Source organism: Anabas testudineus, chromosome 18 (genome assembly GCF_900324465.2).
Source record: "Anabas testudineus chromosome 18, fAnaTes1.2, whole genome shotgun sequence".
NCBI lineage: Eukaryota > Metazoa > Chordata > Actinopteri > Anabantiformes > Anabantidae > Anabas > Anabas testudineus.
Genome location: NC_046627.1, coordinates 2,853,547 through 2,876,292, shown reverse-complemented (window position 1 = coordinate 2,876,292; position 22,746 = coordinate 2,853,547). Strand labels below are relative to the sequence as shown.

Sequence of the window (22,746 nt, the reverse complement as noted above, 5' to 3'; positions counted from 1 at the left end):
GAGGCTGCCTGTGAACCAAAGGTGTGTATTGTGGGAGGAGATGTACCAGGTTGTGATCTGACTTTCCCAGAGGGAGGAGGGCAGTGGAGCTGTAGGTATCTTTAACATTAGAATACAACAGGTCCAATGTCCTCTCCCCCCTGGTGGGACAGCTCACAAACTGGGTAAAGGTAGGAAGTGTCTTATTGGGGGTGGCGTGATTAAAGTCTCCAGAGATCATAAAGAAGGCGTCAGGGTGTCTGGTCTGCAGGTTGGAGGTGACCGTCTGAATGACGTCACACGCAGCAGCGGCGTTAGCGGATGGAGGAACGTAAACAGTCATGCAGCCATGTCTCTGTGAAACACAGATACATGGCTGCATGGCGGCACTCGATGAGTGATGGGATCAAAGTTCAGGAAATAATCAGGTTGTTGAGAGCAGGCTGCTGAACATCATGGAGAATGTTTGTATGTACTGGTAGTTCTGGTAAAGATGATGTTAAACTGAACCAGTACTGTGATGTTGATGTAGGAGTGACTGTTGGGGGTGGACATCAGTATGTAGGATTCCTTTTTAACCACTGGGTGTCGTCCTTGTTCCTTGTTACCTGGTCACATGTCACCTCTGCTTATTTGTGGATGAAGCTCTCTCTATGTTTAACAGAGTTCTGTTACTGTTGTAGAAATGCTGAAGCTACATCTGATGGTTAATTAAGAACTATATGCTGTATGTCCATTGGTACATTGTCACTTTAGTTACACGTGTGTTACTGGAGTTCATTTATTTGACACCTTTGTTATTTAACTCCAGACTTGTTGTAATACTGTGAACTGCTCCAATAAATCCCACTGGTTCACCTCCAGTTAAAGAGGAAGTGACGTCTCAGCCTCCTTCTGGATCCTGACAGATACACCATCCTGGTTGTTGTGAAGATCCTCTGATTATTCAGCCCTGATTTTCCTTTAGAACATTTGTCCTTCGAGTCAGATGCAGTATTCAGGATGGAGCTCGATGAGGAGAGGCTCCCTGATGTGAACCCTAACCAGCAAACACATCTGGCTGCCAGGCTACAAGAACATGAAGTGGATCATTCAGGATATTATCAGAGAAACCAGCAGCAGAGGGAGCTCAACACCCACCACTGCTGGTGGTGCATCGAATCCACCTCAGACTCATTCCAGACTTCTGTGTAGACTCTTTCCAGGATGTCCAGGTGGGTGTTGATGTTGATCACATCATCATCCACAGTTTTCTTATTGGCATCAATACGAGCCTGGAAATCGGCTCTGGCAGCGTTCATGTTGGTGATCATGGAACCGACGTTACCGACGATGGTGGCAAAAATCAACACACCCACCTGAGGAAGAGTAGAACAGAAAATATGAAATCCATTCCTGGAGATTACTTATTAAATAACTGATTAACATCATGAAACGTGGTACCAGAGAAGTAGAGTTGATTATTGAACCTCATTTTTTAAGTTTGTACTTTGGCTGCAAACAACATTTAACATTAATGCACTTAAACATCTGACCTGTTTTATTAATACTATTATTAAAAATATTATTATATATTATTAATTATATGTTTGTGTTAGTACTCAAACGTTTATTACATCTACATTTCACACCCACCAGGAAGTCTGTGACTACAAAGAAGTACTCTGAGTTCTCCGCAGGAGGCGGCGTTTCTCCAATGGTGGTGAGTGTCAGCGTGGACCAGTACATACTGTAGGCGTACTTCCTCACCAGACGACCCAACTCTGGATCTGACGGGTCGGGATAAACAAACCTGTCGGCACCAAAACCTGGAGAAGACACGGTGTTAGAGTCTTTGGTAAAGTAGCCATCAACCAAAGAACTAGAGTCAGGATTCAGACCCCACCGATGGCCTTAGAGAAGGAGTAGTAGAGGCAGGCGTTCCAGTGGATGATGATGACGATGTACATGACGAGGTTGGAGATGCGGAGAGCGTTGGGGTAGTTTGTCCTTGTTTCAGTCCTCTGGAAGAACTCCAGCATCCTGATGAACCAAGTTCACATCAGACGAGTGGGTAACAGGTGGTCTGCAACATTGCAGCTCCTACATTTTCCACTAGTTGGCTCCAAACCCTTTTATTTTTCTGATATACGTCAGAACTTTAATTCTTCTTCATTAAGCTGCGTTCAGCAGTGTTAATGTATGTTTTAAAACAGTGACATGTGTCTATGTGTTGGTGTGTGAGCACCTGTTGAATGATGATGAAAATGACGTTTGCATGAATTAATCATTTGATGTGTGTGTGTGTGTGTGTTTGGAAGTGTGTGGTCGGACCGGTCCTGGTTCTGAAAAACATGTCAGCGAGGTAGATGAGATCACAGATCAAGTCCACGATGAACCAGAGGACCAAATAGTCGGTCTGAAGCTCTTCAAAACACGCCCTGAAACACAGGAAGACGTATAGAAGATAAGAAATTATCAAAAGAACAAGAGTTACTGGAAAGAACGAGCATGTGTTTGGTACCTGGCTATGATCAGGGTCCAGTTGTACATCACAGGTACGGTGATAACAAACAGCCAGTAGTAGTAGGTGTTACCTGCCGGATCGATCACTGTGATCTCCTTTGGACTGGACACAAAGAAAATAAATATTAAAACATACCTTTCATTGTCTCTATTAATGATTCCACTCATTGTGGTTCATTAGTCGTTGTACAGTCGCTCTGAGTTATAAATATCTGTATTTGGTTCAGTAAATCAAACCTACACCTCCTCTTTGGCTTTCTTCTCCTTCTCCTTCTCTTTCTCCTCTTTCTCCTTCTGTTTCCTCTCTCTCTTCTCCTTCTTCTCCTTCCTAGATGAGAAGAAAATAAAAATAGTTTAAAATGAAATAAAATAGGAGGAGCTGATTTTAAAATGTCAGAATTAAAACTAATTAAAAGGTCACAGTAAAAGAACATAAAGAACATTGGTTGATTAGTTTTTAGTGTGTTGGGCGACGGCTGCACAATGAAACATGGATGTTTGTGGCAGTAATTGTTGTATTACTGCTTTTATTAGATCGTAGAAGAATCCTAAAGATAAAACTTACTCCTTCTTCTCTTTTCTCTCTTTCTTCTCTTTCTTCTTTTTCTTTTTCTCGTCCCTGCAGCATGAAACAGATCAGAGAGATCAGCTGTGTCCATAAACACTTAGATTAAACTGTATCTTTTGAATGTGTGTGTCTTACTCCTCCTCGTTGTTGTTGTTGTTGTTGTTGTTGACATTGACGTGGAGGGAGGAGCTAATGGAGCTACTTTATCCATTGAGGTGCTGGTCCCCTGACTTTCTGTTGTTAGAGAGAGAAACATTAAACTAAAACAACTCCAGTTATCTGGTGTGACATCTACCAAAGAGGTTTTATTATTTTTAGTAATAAACACAGTTTTGCTTTAATAATATTTTCAGACCAACTAAGAATCAAGGCTGTCATCACTGTTATCACCATCACACATCTTCATAGAGCCACATAAAGTTTTGACTGTATTAACAAATCTTCCAGAAACTACTCCATTATCTCTTTACCTACCTGTCAGGTGATAATCTGTTGCCCTCGGTTACTAGGCCTGTATCCGCCAGCTGTGCATCAATCTCATCGCCATGGAAACAGAAGAGTAACACCCCCACACACAAACTGATATTTCTGACCTCTTTAAATCCTTTTAATGTTAAGTTTCAAAAGAGAAAAAGGAGAAAAAAGGAGGAACTGAAGTGAAGACCCAGCAGGACGGTCTCCTCTGTCACCCTCTGATCCTCCTGAGTCAGCAGTGTAACACTAATAACACACAGACACACATTCAAGCTGCTGAGTTTAACAGGCTTACTGGGAATTAGGCTTCAGTCAGTGTAAGTGTGTGCATGTGTACTGGTATATGTTAGTAGAACCAGTTTACTCTTCTGGGATTGTCTGGTTCTCAAACAGACTTAGATTAAGGTTCAGGTTAGAATCATTCATTTAATTTACTCCATAATCAACTTTGTTCTTTTATTCGAAGTAAGAGTCAATAAATAAATAGTTGTAGATTAGTGGATCTGGGTGTTAATGTCTGGGTCAGTATGTGTTTTTACATTATAGCAACAATACTAAGAAGGAGAACAGACAACATGTAGACTGAAGCTACAGAGCTCTGGTCGTCACGTGACCATCTCTCTTTATGCTGCTATATTTGTAGGAACTGCACCTGAGACGTTCAGTACTGAAGTATTTCCTGTGAAGTTTCTCACCTCTGCAGCGTCCACGCTGTTTATGATCTTACAGTTCTTTTGCTTGTGTTGTTGATCAGATACAAACAAAGCAACAACTCTAAAACAAAATAATAAAAACAAACAAAAATAACAGATAAATGTGAATGTTAAACAATTCCCACATGTGATTAATGAACTTTTTAGAATCTTGAATCTCATTAGTTGATTCTTCAGATAATGCTAAGTTCATCCTGTCACTGTATTCTGTTTGGTGGAAGATGTTTATACAAGACCTCGAACAACATATTGGCTCAGTGCTGATGGTTTATCTGTGAGATATTAACATAAAACTAAATGTGTTCTCTCCTGTCATCGGCTTAGAAGGAAATGTCACACCTACATACTCAAATAAAAAAGAGGAAGGAAGTAAAACTAACTGCTCTGACCAAACGTGTTGATGATCTCACATCACAAAGTGTAACAATGGACCAAACAGCTCTTCAGTGGCTGCTCTGTGAGTACAACATGTGTTGTTTTGTTTTTTATTATTGTCAGATTTGTTGGTGATCGCAGGATCACACAGTTTGTCAAGAAATTTGACAAAAAAAGCAAACAAATCAAAATCTGGGCTTTAAAATGTAAACTAGATGTTAAATAATTTGTAATCTGACGGTGTGGATCACGATAAAGATCAACAGTGAAAAAATGTCATTAAGCAGCTTTAAAAACTAACTTTAAACTCTACTTCTTTCCATTTGCAGTAAGTTAGATAATTATCTTGCTAATATGCTAGTTAACTAGCTAACTGGGTAACTATGAGGCAACACATTCAGTTTAATTTAGCCACAGAGCGATGCTGCTTCAGTATTGAAGTAATATTCAACTTACAAAAAGTGTTTTCATATTTAGCTATTTATTAGAATAATGATCCATTGTACTATACAAAGTTATGATGAACAAGTTAAGTTAGAACCAGTATGAGACTCCGTCCAGCCCTCCCTCTGTATAGTTACAGCTCAGGTTGGTTCTTTATGTTTCATACACTCTGACTTCAGGTACTGATCATCATCAAGAAATCTAAATAATTCAGAATAATACAAAACCTGCTGATCAGGCAGCAAGTGCTGAAATTCTCTGATCTCATGTCAACTTCAAAAAGTCTCCAGCTGTTTGTGCAGAGCTGTGTTTGACTCTGATTCATGACGATTACACTGAAATAACCAGTAGAAAAGTGTGTTTCCAGTTATTTACCATGAATTCATTTCTATCTCCCACTCCCATAATATTATTTATTTATTTATTTCTTCTTCAGTCGTGATCTCACGGCTGTGCTGCACAACAAACCAAGGTCAGTAAACTTCTCTTCTGATTCTGTAAAGATGTTAAAACATCAAGTTTCTGATTTTAACCAGCAGCTCCTTAACTTACACTTGTACAGTGTTTTTGATAAATGGATGAAGGTGATTGAAGCTAACACTCGTTCAGATTGAGCCTTTGTTGAAGAACGACCATATTTACCAAGAAACTGATTTTACTTTTGTGAGTTCTTTAACTCCTGGAGACACAGACTTTTTCCAAAACCACCTTTCATTAACTGCATATTAATGAACCGATTAATTAACCTACAACATCATCTATTAGTGTAAAAACGATTCTCTTGAAACGTGAATACTGCTGAGTGATTAGTGAGCTGTTCACAACAATTCAATTCAATTCAATTTTATTTGTAGAGAGCTTTTTACAATTGACATTGTCACAAAGCAGCTTTACAACCAAAGAACAGTACATGAACAGTGAATGTGTATGAATCATGAAATCAGATTGTCCCTGATGAACAAGCCGAGGGCGACAGTGGCAAGAAAAAACTCCCTGAGAAGGCAACAGGAAGAAACCTTGAGAGGAACCAGACTCAACAGGGAACCCATCCTCATATGGGTGATTACATGCTGTGTAGGCAGCAGGCAGTTCAGTATAACAGTTAATGTCTTTAAGTTAATGTGGAGTCCAGTTAGTTATTGGAGGCTCTGGTAGACTTGTAGGAAATTCCAGTGCTGGACTATCGAGCGTTGAGTCAAGACCTCAAAGAAACACTTGACAGCCTAACTAAAAGGCTGAGCCAGAAGGAAACACAGACATGAGGGCTCCCTGGGATGTAGAGCAACCGAACACTTCACCATCAACAAACCTGAGTGATTAGTGAGAGTGGGGAAGACAGCATCTAAACATACCAGTTCACCATAATGCTCTACGTCCATGAGTCCTTCCCAAATCTATTTACTCAAATGCTTGACTAAATAAATAGGTTTTCAGCCTAGACTTAAACACTGAGACTGTGTCTGAGTCCCGAACGCTATTTGGAAGGCTATTCCATAACTTTGGGGCTTTGTAAGAAAAGGCTCTGCCCCCAGCTGTAGTTTTTAAGATACGAGGTACTGACAGGTAGCCAGCATCCTTTGATCGAAGTAGGCGTGGTGGATCATAAGACACTAGCAGTTCACTTAGATACTGTGGCGCAAGACCATTTAATGCTTTAAATGTGAAAAGTAGTATTTTAAAATCAATGCGAAATTTCACGGGGAGCCAATGAAGTGTAGATAAGATAGGCGTGATGTGCTCATATCTTCTGGTTCTAGTGAGGACTCTCGCTGCTGCATTCTGAACTAACTGAAGCTTGTTTATGCACCTGGTTGAACAGCCAGACAGTAAGGCATTACAGTAGTCCAACCTAGAGGTGATGAAAGCATGGACTAATTTTTCTGCATCATTTAGTGACAAAATATTCCTTATCTTGGCAATATTTCTGAGGTGAAAGAAAGCTGTCCTGGTGACATTATCTACATGAGCTTCAAATGAAAGACTGGAATCTAGAATCACACCAAGGTCTTTGACTGTTGCACTAGATGTAACGGAAAGGCCATCTAGAGTTACGGTGTGATCTAAAATCTTGCTTCTAGCTGCAGATGATCCTATAACTAGTACTTCTGTCTTATCAGGATTTAGCAGAAGGAAGTTAATTAGCATCCAGTCTGGTATATCCTTTACACATTGCTCAACTTTATTAAGCTGTTTGATCTCATCTGGTTTTGATGAAACATATAACTGTGTGTCGTCAGCATAACAATGAAAGTTAATACCATGCTTTCGGATTATGTTGCCCAGAGGAAGCATGTAGAGGGAAAAAAGCAGTGGGGCTAAAACTGAACCCTGTGGAACACCAAACTCCACTGGAGAGCATGTGGAGTAATCGCCATTTAGATCTACATACTGATAACGATCAGTCAAATAGGACCTAAGCCAGGAGAGGGCTGTTCCCTTAATTCCAACAACATTTTCTAGTCTGTGAAGGAGAATACTATGGTCAATGGTGTCAAAAGCTGCACTGAGGTCGAGTAGTACAAGCATAGAGACACTACCCTGATCAGCGGCCAATAGGAGGTCATTTACTACTTTAACAAGTGCCGTCTCTGTGCTGTGATGAGGCCTAAATCCTGACTGATAGAGTTTGTGTATGTTATTTCTATGAAGATACGAGGATAGCTGCCCAGCTACTATCTTTTCGAGAATCTTTGAGATAAAGGGGAGGTTTGATATCGGCCTGTAATTTGACAGCTGACAAGGGTCGAGATCAGGTTTCTTGATTAGTGGTTTAATAACTGCTAATTTAAAACACTTTGGGACATACCCACAGCTGAGAGAGGAATTTATGATTGTCAGCAGGGGTTCTATTATTTCTGGCACTATCTGTTTTAGAAAGTGTGTCGGTATAGGGTCTAATGTACAGGTTGAAGATTTTGCAGAAGAGATGAGTGAAATTAATTCATTCTCTTCAAGAGGAGTAAAGTAATCTAGGTACTGATCTGCTGAGGTTAGCTCGTCACCTGCGTCAATTACATTGTCTGGTATTCAATCTTGAATTTTATGCCTTATATTTACAATTTTGTTATTGAAAAAATTATTTAGAATTTATTTTGGCACCAATCTCCAGCAATTAACGCTCTGTCTACAGAAATGACTAGGTTAGAAAGGAAATCTGCAAATTCACAAAGAAATTCAGAGTAGGGCCCTGGCCTCTGTAAATTATAATTAGCGGGATCGGCTGAGCAGACTTTATATTTGTATCTATACTTATTATGTTACTATAAAGACATTCAAAAGCTTTAAATTTGTGTACATGCTTTTGTACGATAGTCAGATTATCATTGTAAATAACTGCGACACCTCTTCCTCTACCAGTCAGACGAGGCTGGTGAATGTAGCTGTATCCAGGAGGAGTTGCTTCATTTAAAGCTACATACTCATCCTGTTTAATCCAGGTTTCTGTTAAACAGAGTATATCAAACTCCTGATCTGTGATAGTTTCATTAACAGTAAGAGCTTTAGATGTAAGAGATCTAATATTTAACAGTCCTAACTTCAGATCAGAGGTGCTGGCTGCACAATCAGTGTGCTCTGAATTTGAGGTCTCTATGTTAATTAGATTATTAAAACAGACTCTGGGTTTTTCTAACTTTTTGTTTAGTTCGAGGAACAGACATTAATAAAATACTTAATACTTACTTAAGATATTTGTTTCATCTACATTCTCTGATGTAACTTAGGAACAGTTTTTAATTTCAGATTCCAAATTTGACAGAAATATGCAGCTCTCAACAAAGTTCAGGAAAAGAAGACAGAAATATTAATTTACTTCATTCTTGATATAATGTAATGTTGAAATGTAACTCCAATAACTAGTTGGTGCTTCAAAACTAATTTGTGCAATTTCTGCATGAATCTTTCTGCAGCTCGTCTGACTGTGAGTCCCAACAGATCTCAGCTGTTTGAAGATGAGTCTGTGTCTCTGAGCTGTGAGGAGGACGACAGCTCTGCTGGATGGACACTGAGGAGGAACACAACCAGAGAAAACATGACTCAGTGTGAAGATGGATGGGGAGAAGGAAATGGTTCTTCATGTAAAATCAGCTTCATCAACCCATGGGACAGTGGAGTTTACTGGTGTGAGTCCAGAGAGGGATCAACCAGTAGCATCATCAACATCACTGTCTCTGGTAAGATCAGACTGTGGAGTTAGTGTTGATGAGTCTGTGTGGAAATGGATGAAATGCTGTAGTTTGTCTCTGTGTTGAGGTGGATCAGTGATCCTGCAGAGTCCTGTCCTCCCTGTGATGGAGGGACATGATGTCACTCTGCACTGTCAAACAAAGAGCCCTCCCTCCAAGCTCCCAGCTGATTTCTATAAAGATGGCTCCCTCATCAGGACTGAGCCTACAGGTCACATGACCATCCACCATGTTACCAAGTCTGATGAAGGCCTCTACAAGTGTCACATCAGCAGTCATGGAGAGTCTCCACCCAGCTGGATCTCCGTCACAGGTCAGGAGGAAAACTCTGAGTTCAACATTTATTACATCCACACATTCACCTGAACAGGTGGATTCTCTCTACAGAAGAACCTTCAACTACAACCACACAACCACCCACCACTGACTCTACAGCATTACCTCCTGCCTCCACCTCCCTCCAGCTTGTGTTCAGACTGGTCCTCCACCTGGTGGTGTTCTGTCCGTACTTCATCTCCACTCTCATCATGGTGTCTTTATATCGACACAGACCCACAGGTAACACTCTGAATCAGTCACTGACCTCACAAACACTAATCAATCAATCAATTAATCAATCAATCAATCAATCAATCAATCAATCAATCAATCAAAATCTACTTTTTCTTTTTAACATTTTCTGACTGTAGAAAATCACCTGTCTGTCTCCATGGTGATGACCTCACCCCTCCAGGCGGAGCAGGGATTGGATGATGACTATGATGATGTCACCACAGAGCATCACTTCTGAACTGATCCATTGTGATCAATGTGTTCTTCTTCTTCAAGGAAGCTAAAATGTTTCAGTCATCAGCAAATAAAAAGAGAGATCATGTCGTCAGAGGCTGATTAACAAACGTGTGACTGTGTGTTTGTGTTCAGACTTTTCTCCAGAACCAGAGGTCGTCTACTCTTCACTGAAGTCGAGCTTCACACCTTCACAACAGTTCAAACACTGACGTCCACCTGCTGATCTGGAACTGGTTACAACACCTTAAATTCTTTTATTTCATTTTTAGACATGGATTATTTTTTGTATAACCCACTTATACAGTTTTCAGTGATTCCACATTAACTTTACTTTTTATTTATATTTTATTCACTTGTTTCTCTGAAGCATCAATAAACTTTGGTCTAAATGTAGCAGCTGTTTTTCTCATAGTTCTGTGGTTTATACAAAGGTGTTAAAATGGAAACTTTAACTTGTTCTTGTTTGTTTGTGGTAACAGATCCACACCTCTCTACTGTGCACAAACATTCACAAACCATAACCACAGACTATTAACAGCACCAACATCATTTAGTGTTAAACTGAAGTGGAAACAGCTTTTGAACATCTATGTTTGTATAAAGACTGTGTGAAGTGTGGATGTTGTGACTCATCATCAGCTGGTCTTCTTCTCTTGTCCTGCACTGATTAAACAGCTTCTTCTGCCCCCTGCTGGACACAGAGAGAGTTACTCTGACTGAAGTAGTGACTGTGGTGAATGTTGGACACAAATATCTTCATGTTCACCATCGTTGGTGACGTCTGCTCTGTGTGGTCTGAACGTCCAGTGAAATGAATGAGGAACATGTTGGTCTCAGTTCTGCAGTAGTTTGTCTGATCACTGCTGATAGAAGGTTCAAACATATAGTAATTAATAAAGAACAAGACGTTAATACAACTACTACAGTAAAATATATGATGTTGTTTAATACAATAATTAACATTTGGTACAAGTTGTGAATTTCTTTACCTCATGTTAAAGATACAGCACCAGTTCAAAGAGGGAAATCAGATGAAGTACAATTAAAACTTCTATCAATGTACTATAAAATACTCTAATTAGTATCTTGGATTACATTATATTCTTATTCAAGTTGAAGTCTTCCTAATGACGTAGCTGTGGGTGTGACAGAAACTCTAACCTACTATAACACAGATGACGCCTTAAAACTCAATGATCTGGATCAGGATCCATGTTCATGGGAATGTAAATTATAGTTTCAAGGTCGTAAACTGTCTGAGATAAAGTAGAAAACTATGTCTACTTCACTTTAGACTTTATTGGTTTGGTTCATCGCACATGTGCTGGTTTCTTCCGTGTCTGGACTTTTGGACTCTGGGCTTTTTTGTGAACAAAATATGAAGGAAACAGTGAAACTAATTCTTCATCAGATACAGAGAGAATTTACAGGTTCTGTTTGATCAGCTGCAGATTTTAGGTCGAGAGTTTTGTTCTTGAAATGACTGTTAATCATTTTATTATATCAGCTTATAATAAATCAAAAAAGTTGCTTTCACTCTTACTACTAAAAGTTGTCATGGGTTGTACTGTGGGATCAGACTCCATGACCAGAGATAAAAGGCTGTTCCAAAAGATGGTAGGTAGGGCAGGTGGACCACGTCAACTTGTGACAATGTCAGCTTCTTCTAACATCTCTTTTCAGAGACGTGTGCCTGGATGCTGTGGAGGTTGAACATGGACAAACAGTGTCAGTGGTTTTCATTCCGACTGCTCAACTTTTTCCTGCAATGAAAACAAAACAAAAATATTTTTAAATTTTAAATGGGTCTGTTCTGGCCATTCCACCAGATGGGGTATAATACAGTTTATGGCATTCATATTATATTTCCATAATTGAATTGTATTTTTAATTTTTAAATGGGTCTGTTCTGGCCATTCCACCTGCTAAGGTACAATACAGTTTATGGCATACATATTATATTTCTTATACTACTATATTTGCCTTGCTGCAGTCGATTTACCGTTGTTCTCATCTTGTGATGTCTTTTCTGTATTTTATCTTATTATTTTTATTACTTTTGTGTAGATAAGTAACTAGTTTTGAAATTAAGTTCTACCCTCTCACATCATGTTGTTCCAGAGAGTTTTTATCTCTGTTTTTACCTTTGGTTTCATACTCTCACTAATCCGAAAGACTGGAGCGCAACAGCTGCTCCATCACCATGGAGCCAGCTCCTTTATTTACACCCGGGATCAGCTGATCTTACTGAGGACGGCCGGAGTAAAGGATCAAACTTTGTCCGGGACTTTAAACATCCCAGAGGAGATCAGAAGAAGGACAACGAGGGGATGTAGAGGAGGCAAAAAACAACAAAAAGGAAATAAAGAACGGAGAAGAGCGATGCGCAGAGAGAGGGTGAGAAGATTCAAACCTCATCTCCCCTCTGTGATTATGGGTAATGTGAGATCACTGGACAATAAGATGGACGAACTGACAGCTCTAGTGAGGATGGAGAAAATCTTTACAGAGTGTAGTTTGATGTGTTTCACAGAGACATGGCTGCATGATGGTATTCCTGACTCCAGTGTTAATATAGATGGTTTCAGGAGAGGAGGGGGGGTTGATGTTCTCATTAACAACAGGTGGTGCCATCCTGGTCATGTCACTGTGAAAGAGCGTGTATGCAGCCCTGATATTGAACTTTTGGCTGTGGGACTTCGTCCATATTATTTGTCCAGAGAGTTTTCTCACTCCATATTAATCTGTTTACGTGCCTCCATCCGCTAACGCCGCTGCTGCGTGTGACGTCATTCAGACGGTCACCTCCAACCTGCAGACCAGACACCCTGACGCCTTCTTTATGATCTGTGGAGACTTTAATCACGCCACCCTCAATAAGACACTTCCTACCTTTACCCAGTTTGTGAGCTGTCCCACCAGGGGGGAGAGGACATTGGACCTGATGTATGCTAATGTTAAAGATGCCTACAGCTCCACTGCCCTCCCCCCTCTGTGAAAGTCGGATCACAACCTGGTACATCTCCTCCCACAATACACACCTTTGGTTCACAGGCAGCCTCCCACCATTAAAACTGTAAAGAGGTGGACAGAGGGGGCACACTCTGCCCTGCAGGGATGCTTTGAAGACACAGACTGGAAGACTCTCTGTGAACCTCATGGTGAGGACATTGATGGACTGACTGAGGGTCCAGAGACTGCTGTCTGTCAAGATCAGGGAGGGGAAGGAGACGTACAGGAGAAAACTAGAACATAGTCTTCAACAGAAAAACACCAGGGAGGTTTGGAGGGGCATGAGGACCATCACTGTCTACAAGTCCAGTAGCCAGGAGACTGTGGGGACTGTGGACCGAGCCAATGAATTTAATCATTTCTTCAATCGATTCCAGGCTGATCCACAGAGCCCACTTCAGTTCACTAACTGCTCCTCAGTCCCTCCCCCACACGACTCAGCCACCACCCTAACAATCTCAGCTGAGCAGGTGAGAAGAGAGCTGAACAGGCTTCACCTGGAGAGAGTTCCTCTAGGGTGGAAAAAGTCGTGCCTGGTTCCAGTGAATAAGACGCCACGTCCCAGAGTCCTCAATGACTTCAGACCAGTGGCTCTGACATCACACATTATGAAGGCTTTTGAGAGGCTGATCCTGGAGTCCCTCTGTCCTCTGGTTAAACCCTCACTTGACCCCCTCCAGTTTGCTTATCAACCCCATACTGGAGTGGATGACGCCATCATACACCTGCTCCATCGCACCTACACCCACCTGGACAAGCCTGGGGGCTTAGTGAGGATCATGTTTTTTGATTTCTCCAGTGCATTTAACACCATCCAGCCTGCACTGCTGGGAGAGAAATTAAAAAACATGCAGGTTAACACTCCTCTGATTTCCTGGATCATGGACTACCTCACTAACCACCCACAGTACGTCCGCCTGCAGAACTGTGTGTCTGACACTGTGGTCTGTAGCACAGGTGCTCCACAGGGGACAGTTCTGTCTCCATTCCTCTTCACCCTGTACACCTCAGACTTCAGGTACAACTCAGAGTCCTGTCATCTTCAGAAGTTCTCTGATGACTCTGCAGTTGTAGGATGTATTAAGGGTGGAGATGTCACGGAGTACCGTGGAGTGGTGGACAGTTTGTGGACTGGTGTGGACTCAACCATCTGCAACTGAACATCAGTAAAACAAAGGAGCTGCTGATGGACTTCAGGAAATCTGGGAGTCCTGTCATCCCTCTCTCTATACAGGGGGAGGAGGTGGAGGTTGTATCTGAGTACAAATACCTGGGAGTGTACTTGGACAACAAACTGGACTGGACCAAAAACTCATCAGCATTGTACAGAAAGGCTCAGAGCGGAATGTACTTCCTGAGGAGACTCAGGTCCTTCAACGTCTGCAGCACCATGCTGCGGATCAAAGACTTATTAACATTAAATGCTCCACAGAGAACCACAGGAGATCCTTTCTACCTGTGACCATCAATCTGTACAATTCCTCCCCCCTTGGTAAGAGGTGGGGGAAGTGAAACTGTCATAAACTTGCTGTGAATCTATATATTTTGACCCAATTTCATTTATCTATTTTACATATTCTGTATATATATTGAGTTTTACAGTATTGATGTTATTGTGTATTTATGTTGGTGTTGGATCTTTCCTGGTTGTGGTTCCTTTTCTTTCTGTCTGTTTTGAGAACAAATATAATAAGGCAAACAATTTCCCTCTGGGATTAATAAAGTTTTTTAAATCTTGAATTGTATTTAAAATTTTTAAATGGCTCTCAAAATTACAATTGCTTTTAGGTGCTGTGTTTACTCTGCACACAAGAGTTGTCTTACAGCTGCCACACTTACGTGCCAGGCATGATGACCATCACATCCAGCAAACCAGTGACCCTGTCAACACTGGGAATCCTCACAGTAAGCTAAATATAAATGTACATATACTGTATATATGTGTGTGTCTTTTTATTGTAGATGTTGTGGATCATGTTCATATAGCAAACTATCTTCCACACAGTGTCCAGAAAACAGAAGCTGGATGAGGCCTTGGTGGACCTGATAGTTAAAGATGGTCAGTCTTTTTCTATCGTTGTGGATGAAGGGTTCCTAAACTTCATTCAAATCCTGGACCCATCAAACTCCATTCCAAGCCACAAAACTCTGAAGGCACTGGTGGAAGCAAGGTACGGTGTAACCAAAGAGACGGCCTTGGCAGAAAATAAGCAGACTCCAGCTGTTAGTTTGACTGCTGACATGTGGACATCAGTCTACATGGATGCGTACCTTGGTGTCACTTTTCATGATGTGTCAGACAGCCTAGATCTGGGTACTGTACTTTTAGGTGTTCAGTATTTTCCTTTGACCCACACAGCAGCTAATATTTCAGATGCAATTGCAAATTTGATGACAGAGTGGGGAATCACTGATAAGGTCTGTGGGATGGTCACTGATGGAGCTCATAATATTGGGGAAATTGTTACTCAGTTAAATGTTAGACATATTCATTGCTTTGCACACATGCTTAATTTTATTGTCAAAAAATCACTCTGTCAGACCTCTGAGCTGGAAAACATGCGCAGTAGGGCCGGCAAAATAGTGGCACACTTCAAGTCCAGTTGAAAAGCAAAGGAAAAGTTGTGCTCTATTTAAGCTAATATGGGCATATTTCTCAATAAAAACCTCTGAAGACAACTAACTTGTCTGATTCTTTAAATAATCATTTCAAATCAACCATACAAGTCCATAAGTGACAAACTATTATCTCTGAAGGTTTTCCTTTAAAAATGTTTCATTTTTTGTGTTTGAAGAAAACACACAAAAAAAGACTGCTTCTGAATTCAAACACTGATCATTTGCAAAGTAGGAAGGATCTCTAATCCTGTTAGGGATAATAAACCCCTCACCAACCTTTAACCCATAATATAATTTCTAAATTTGTAATTTATAGATTCTTTGGGTTAATCTGGAATGTGTTTCAGAGTATGGGAGAGAGCATCTGCATATTTTATTGTAAAGACTGTAGAATCATTATTTGGTATGAATGAACAAAACACTTGAATGACCACACAGACTGTTCTGAACTTTTTTTTCTGATTGAAACAGTGCCAGAGCTTCAGTCTTCATGAGAGGGAATCACATCGATGAAGAACAGTAAAGTTGTTGTTCAGGTCTGTTATGTTCCAGATGTTTTTAGTTTGTCTTCAGTTTCTGTCTAATCCAACTCAAACCTCCTCGTTGACTCACAGCACAGAGCTGCAGACAGTTTGTTGAAGCAGAGACAGTTTGTCCAGAGGTCCCACTGATTCAGGACACTGAATCATCCACAGGAAGTTATCTCTGGATTTACTTCTTGTTGGTCTAAACGTTTCACTTCACATCAGTCTGCAGCAGCACAGTGAGGAAGTAACCAGCATATGGAACAGATTATAGATCAGTAAGTGGAGCTTCAAGAGCTGCAGCAGCTGCAGCAGCTCACACGATGACTCACTGTTGAAGAATGTGACTCTAAAAGTATTGGGACACATTTCCACACAGACTTTGGATAACGATGGTACCAAACTGTGAGATGTTTACTTTTAGGAATTTTACTCTGGATGAGACACAAGATGGTAGAAAACGGTAAGAATTGTCTCGGTCTATTTTTCAGTCTGTTAACTCTGTCTGTTGGATTTCGTCTGCTGAGCATATGAGGAACTCCAGCAGAAGTCGACATGTTGTTCTCATTAACAGTGTATTTCTTTGTTGTCTCGTCTTTGCTGATCGTCTGTCCAGTGTCTCTAAATGAAGATCAGTGTTTTTTATTACTGATTGTAGAGTTTACACTCAGCTCATCGTCACGTCAGTCCAGTTGAGCCTCTGTCAGTTCAGTCGTCGTGCTTTTTTATGAACTCCACGTTTCGTTAACCAGACCTGTCGCCATGTTTCTGACCGACGTACTGTTTTGTCTTTACTCTAGTTTTGTTGCTTGCTCGTCACAAAATGAAGGTTTTCGTCTGTAAGGGAGGTATTTTTCAGATTAATTAGTGAATTAAAATAACTTTCACATCAGTATTTGAGTGAGTGGTTTGATTTCTGGATCTGATTCTGGAGCAGACACGTACTGGCAGCTGTCCAACCGCAATTTCCCAGATGGAATCAATAAAGTATTCATTATTATTAGTAGTAATAAAATTATCACCAAATCATTCATTAATATAATTAAGAATTGCAGACCTGCTAACCTGTGCACACATTTTATAACAGGTACAGATTTTAGTATCAAAGTCCACTAGTTCTCATTTGTTTGAGTGAGATCAGCTTCAACAACAGTAGAAACTGTAGATCTGTAGTAGAAACTGATGAAACGTGCACTTTTGGTGCCACCTCATTAGTTTACAGTACATAGCTGAGGAAAAGTAGCAGAATCCTGTTTTACTCACTTTCTAAAACCTCAGTGGTTCATGTCAGTTAACATGTTGTTACAGAAGATCTGTGGAATAACATCTGAACATACGAGCTGCCAGTGGGGACGAAAAGATGTTGGTGACTTCATGATCTGATTGGCTTAGGATTTTCTCCTCCACCTTTTTCAGCTGTTCCTGTGTGAGCTTACACTCGAAGACAGAGAATGTGTTTTTACTCTTATTGTGAAACATTTAAACAAACTCCATGAATCTGCTCTAAAATCACTTTGTTCACAGTGAAAGTCAGTTTCTGGCAACAAGATTAATAAAGGAGTTTCATAGATCCATCATTTACTCAAAGTGCAGAAACAAACTGTGTAAATCCCACATTACTATCACTATTACTACTTATACTACTACTACTACTACTACTACTACTACCATGGTGGTAGAGTGGGTAGAAATCCTGCAGCACAGCTAGAAGGACGTGATCTCTCTCTGGCTCCTCTGTGAGGATCTTCATGTTCTCTTGTACCTGTGTGTCCAGGTACTTCTGGTTTTTCTTCCACAGTCCAAAGACATTGAAGGATGAATAGTGTCCAGGGTGAACTTCACGTCTCACCCAGATGAGACAGGCTCCAACACCCAATGACAACGGACAGAGAAAAATAATATGACATAATAATAATAACACAGGACAATGGAATAGAAACTGTTTCCTCTCAGATGGAACTCCAGCTTCTGTTTTCTTAAATTAAAATAAACATTAATCACAATAAAATGTTGTTAGATTAAGATTCACATAGATGAACACAGTTCTCATAAAAACCCATTAGTTTTATAAACTGCAGATAAACTCAGGATTTAGATGTTTTAAATCAGGTCTGAGCTTCATGGTTTAACAATAAATATGAATATTTATTATATTTGTTTTTACTTTTTAAACATCATCTCTGCTGTTATTTCTGATTATGTTGATGCTAAACTAAGTTTCATGTAGATGAAGAGTAAATATGTTTCAGTCTTATGTCTTAAAGAACTGTATCACTGATCTGCTTCATATATTTTCTGTGTTTTTTTTCTTCAGTCTCACAAGAGATTAAAGTAAAACCTGGAGTTGACGTCACTCTTCAATGTCAGGGACCCAGAGATGCTGATATCCTGATGTTAAAGTGGATCAGACCAGACCTGAAGTCTGAGGGTTATGTCTACATCAAGAGAAGGAATCACATTAATGAATAAGGATAAAGTCGGTGTTCAGGTCTGTTATGTTCCAGATGTTTTTAGTTTGTCTTCAGTTTCTGTCTAATCCAACTCAAACCTCCTCGTTGACTCACAGCACAGAGCTGCAGACAGTTTGTTGAAGCAGAGACAGTTTCTCCAGAGGTCCCACTGATTCAGGACACTGAAGAAAACCTGGTTTATGAATCCTAATCAGATCAAGTCAGAGCAGGAATTTTAGAAATGTACATAAGGAGAATGTCAAAATCCTGGTTGACAGTTTTCTGTTAGTTTATTAAAGTGTTGATAGTTTAATATCAGAGTTAATTAATCAACTCAACTTCAGTGTTTTAAATCTGAGATGGAAACAGGAGGCTGATCTAACATGAATACACATATTCTACTGTATCTATTCTACTGTATATAATCTAATATATAATCTACTATATATATTGAATAAATGGAGATGGCTGACACTGGCTTCTCCCTTATACTTGGGTTCGGATGCTTTACTGTCCACCACTGAAGTGACTGTTAGATCACTCAAAAACTTGGAGTTCCTTCTTTTTCCTTTAGGAAAGCTTTATTCCAGCATTTCTTATTACAATCACATTCACAGTCATGTGTTTTTATGTCTGTGTGTGTGTGTGTGGTTTAGTTCAATGGACGCACACACTGCATAAACAACAACTGTTGCAATGAACTTAATGAACTTGCTGGAACTCAGAGAAACTGTCCTCGCTCCGTGACCTCCTCATGCACGGAGCTGGTCCGATCGGAACATACCATTCCCAGAGGGGGGGAGCGGAATAGTCCAAGTGGCATTGGCCTTTTTAACAGCTGCCCCCAAATTTCTTTAAGAAATCTGCACAACAACAAGAAAAGACCTATTGTCACTACTGGAACATTTAACAGTCTGGCAGTTTTGGAAGACTGATAATTCTGGATACTGGTCGGGTGTAAGAGCGATCTCCTACTTTGACTTCCACAGTCCTCACTCTGCCATCACATGCAGGAGATGTCTGAATAATTAGTCCAATGGGCCATGAAGCCCAGGGCAGCTGTGGATCGATTATCATTACAACGTCCCCAGCTTGGAGATTTACAGATTCTGAACACCACTTCTGGCGTGTCTGGAGACCAGGTAACTAGAATCTGATGAAGCTCCTCCAGAACTGATCTGCCAATATTTGGCTGTGACGCCACCGCCGACTGCTGAGGATCTCAGACTCTGGATATACCACTTGAGGTAATGATGCATCCTGCTGCCCCATAAGCAGGATGTTAGGTGTAATAGGATCAGGGTCTGCCACATCGGATGAGGTGTAGCCCAATGGTTTAGAATTAAGGATACCCTCAATTTCCACAAGCACAGTCTGAAAGACCTCTTCAGTAACTGACTGTGTGCCAATGGTGACTTGAAGTGCTTGTTTGAGGGACCTTATCTCCCTCTCCCAACATCCACCAAAATGGGGAGCGCTTGGTGGGTTGAAGGTAAATTTGATCTGTTGAGAGGCCAGCTGGCCTTGAAGATCTGGATGTAGTGAAGAGAATACTTCCTGCAGTTCTTGTTCTCCACCTCTGAAGATTGTGCCTTGGTCAGACAGTAGCTCAAAGGGTTTGCCACGGCGGGCCACAAACCGTCTCAGAGCCATAAGGAATGAATCTGCATCAATACTGGGGAGGAGATCCAAGTGAACAGCCATGGTGGTCATACACTTGAAGATGATCCCCCACCTTTTCTCGGTTCTTCGTCCAATCTTTATATGGTATGGACCAAAACAATCAACGCCTGTTGAATAAAAGGCTGGTTTGTGGAGGCGTAGCCTCGCTGGTGGAAGATCTGCCATTCGAGGCTGTTTTGGGTTTCCACGCCACTTCCTGCACCCAGTGCAATGATGCTGATGTCGTCTGACAGCCTCTCTTCCCCTTAGAATCCAATATTTCCTCCTCAGCTCAGCGAATACACGTTCACAGCCTGGATGGTGAAGTTGGTCATCGTAGTGCTGGATAAGGAGTTGTATGATCTTATGTTTTGGATCAAGAATGATTGGGGGGAGGGTCTCCTCCTCAACGACAGTAGTATGGCGGAGTCAGCCACCGACTCGAATGAGATGTACCACAGTATCAAACTTTGGGGCTAGAGTGATGAAGCGACTGCTGCTTGAGATGGACTTCCCCATCATCAACCTTTGATAGTCATCAGGAAAACATTCCTGCTGTACTCACTGAAGTAAGCTATTTTCTGCTTCTCGATAATTGTCTGCAGTAGGTGGAGTGTTAGCTGCCCCATGAAGGCATTGGGCAGTGGCTGCAACAACCTGAGGCCAAGTCTCTATTTGCTCAATGTCTGGAACAGCTGGGTGAGCTGCTATGAGCCCACAAAAGTCTTTTTTACCTCCTCACAATCTGCAGAGATAGATGGTATCTGATGCAGTTGTGGCCACTGATCTGAGCTGTTTTTCAAGAAAGCAGGACCTTGAAACCAGCGGCTGTCTGCTGTCAACTCCTGAAGGTGCTTGCCTCTGGTAATATCATCTGCAGGGTTATTTGCAGAATCCACATATCTCCATGCCTCTCTGTCAGTCAAATCCTGAATCTCTGCAACACGGGTTCCTACAAACATTTTGAATCTACAGGATTAGGTCAGAGTAGGTCAGAGTACCTGAGGAACAATGCCAGCGCAGCCCAAGAGCTGGTTCAGAGGCATCTTCTTGACCTTTGTTGATCACAAGCTCTGCACTGTCTGATCTGATCTCAGGTGGAAGGTGGGAGATGACAGTGATTTTGTTACTTGCCCACTGTCTCAACTCAAACCCACCACTGCCTAATATGTCCTGCAATTTGTCCACAAGCACTCTGGCCTCATTCTCTGATGTTAGACTACGCAAACAATTATCAACGTAGAATGACTGCAGTACTGCTTGTCTGATGTCCTCACCCTCACGGCTGTGTTCGATAATGTGTTTCTGGAGGGCGAATGTGGCACAGCAGGGAGAACATGTGGTGCCAAAGGGAAGCACTCGCCATTCATATATGCTGGGTGGTTCCTCTCGTTTCACATCCCTCCACAAGAATCTGAGGAGAGGCTGGTCCTCTGGAAGAAGTCTAACTTGATGAAACATACTGTGAATGTCGCTGCTGACAGCCACAGCATGCTCCCGGAAACTCAGCAGTACAGCGAGCAGGGAGGGGCGTAGGGTTGGTCCAGGCAGCAGGAGCTTGTTAAGATTCTCACCTCGAAACTCAAATGAACAATTAAAAACCACTCTGTTCTTTTCATTGTGTGTCACCATATGATGAGGAATATACCAACTGGTGGGCGTGTCTTCGTCACCAGGTCCCAACTTCTGGACATAGCTGGCGGTGATCAGCTTGTGTATTTCAACTCTGTCAGCTGCTGCGTTCTCTGGGTCCTTTAACAACCTCTTCTCTGTAGCTCTCAGCTGGGGAAGAACTGCATCCTTTGGAGCTTTGAGTTGGGGCATCTGCTGTACACGTAAGAGCGGTGTAGCATATCTCTGAGTGCCTTCTATCTCTTTCCTCACTGTTCTGTGTTCCAGGAGGTCTAGGGCCTCTTTGTCCTGGCGTGAGCGGGTGCAAGTTTTTTTGCCTCCGCCAGGGCAGAATGTCCATTGGCCTTGTGGTGCTGAAGGTTCTGATTGGTCTTTTGGGCTTTATTTCCTTATGCCTCGTCTATAATGTTTCTCCTGTTTCTTGAATGCATCATACTCATGTGCCCTGGGAGATTGATGTCTGTGGACCTGACCTGTAATGGTATTCATCAGGATCACTCTCTGATGAGCAATTATGGGATGTCTCAGACGATTCCCTCACTGTTTGATGACCAGCATGACTGCTATGTGAGAGACTAGGATCCTTTAGTGTAGAAGATTGCTTTGGCTTAACTGATAACTGCAGCTCTGTCATGGCTGATGTGGGCTGTACAGGTGGACTACTCACTTGCAATTGCTGGACCAGAACTCCCAGATGCTCTACCTGTTTGTGAAGCTGGTGAGTGTCCATGGAGCTCTGATGGGTGAGTTTCTCCAACTTGAACTGACTGTGCTCATTCTGATAGCGTAGTCTGTCATTCTGCTGTCTTAGCTCCT

The 22,746-nt window shown here is 41.4% G+C and overlaps 1 pseudogene; it reads right to left on the bottom strand.

Annotated features, from left to right (window-relative positions):
- Window positions 1–442: 442 nt before the first annotated feature.
- Window positions 443–22,746, bottom strand: part of LOC113168364 — an 80,290-nt pseudogene continuing 57,986 nt past the window's right edge.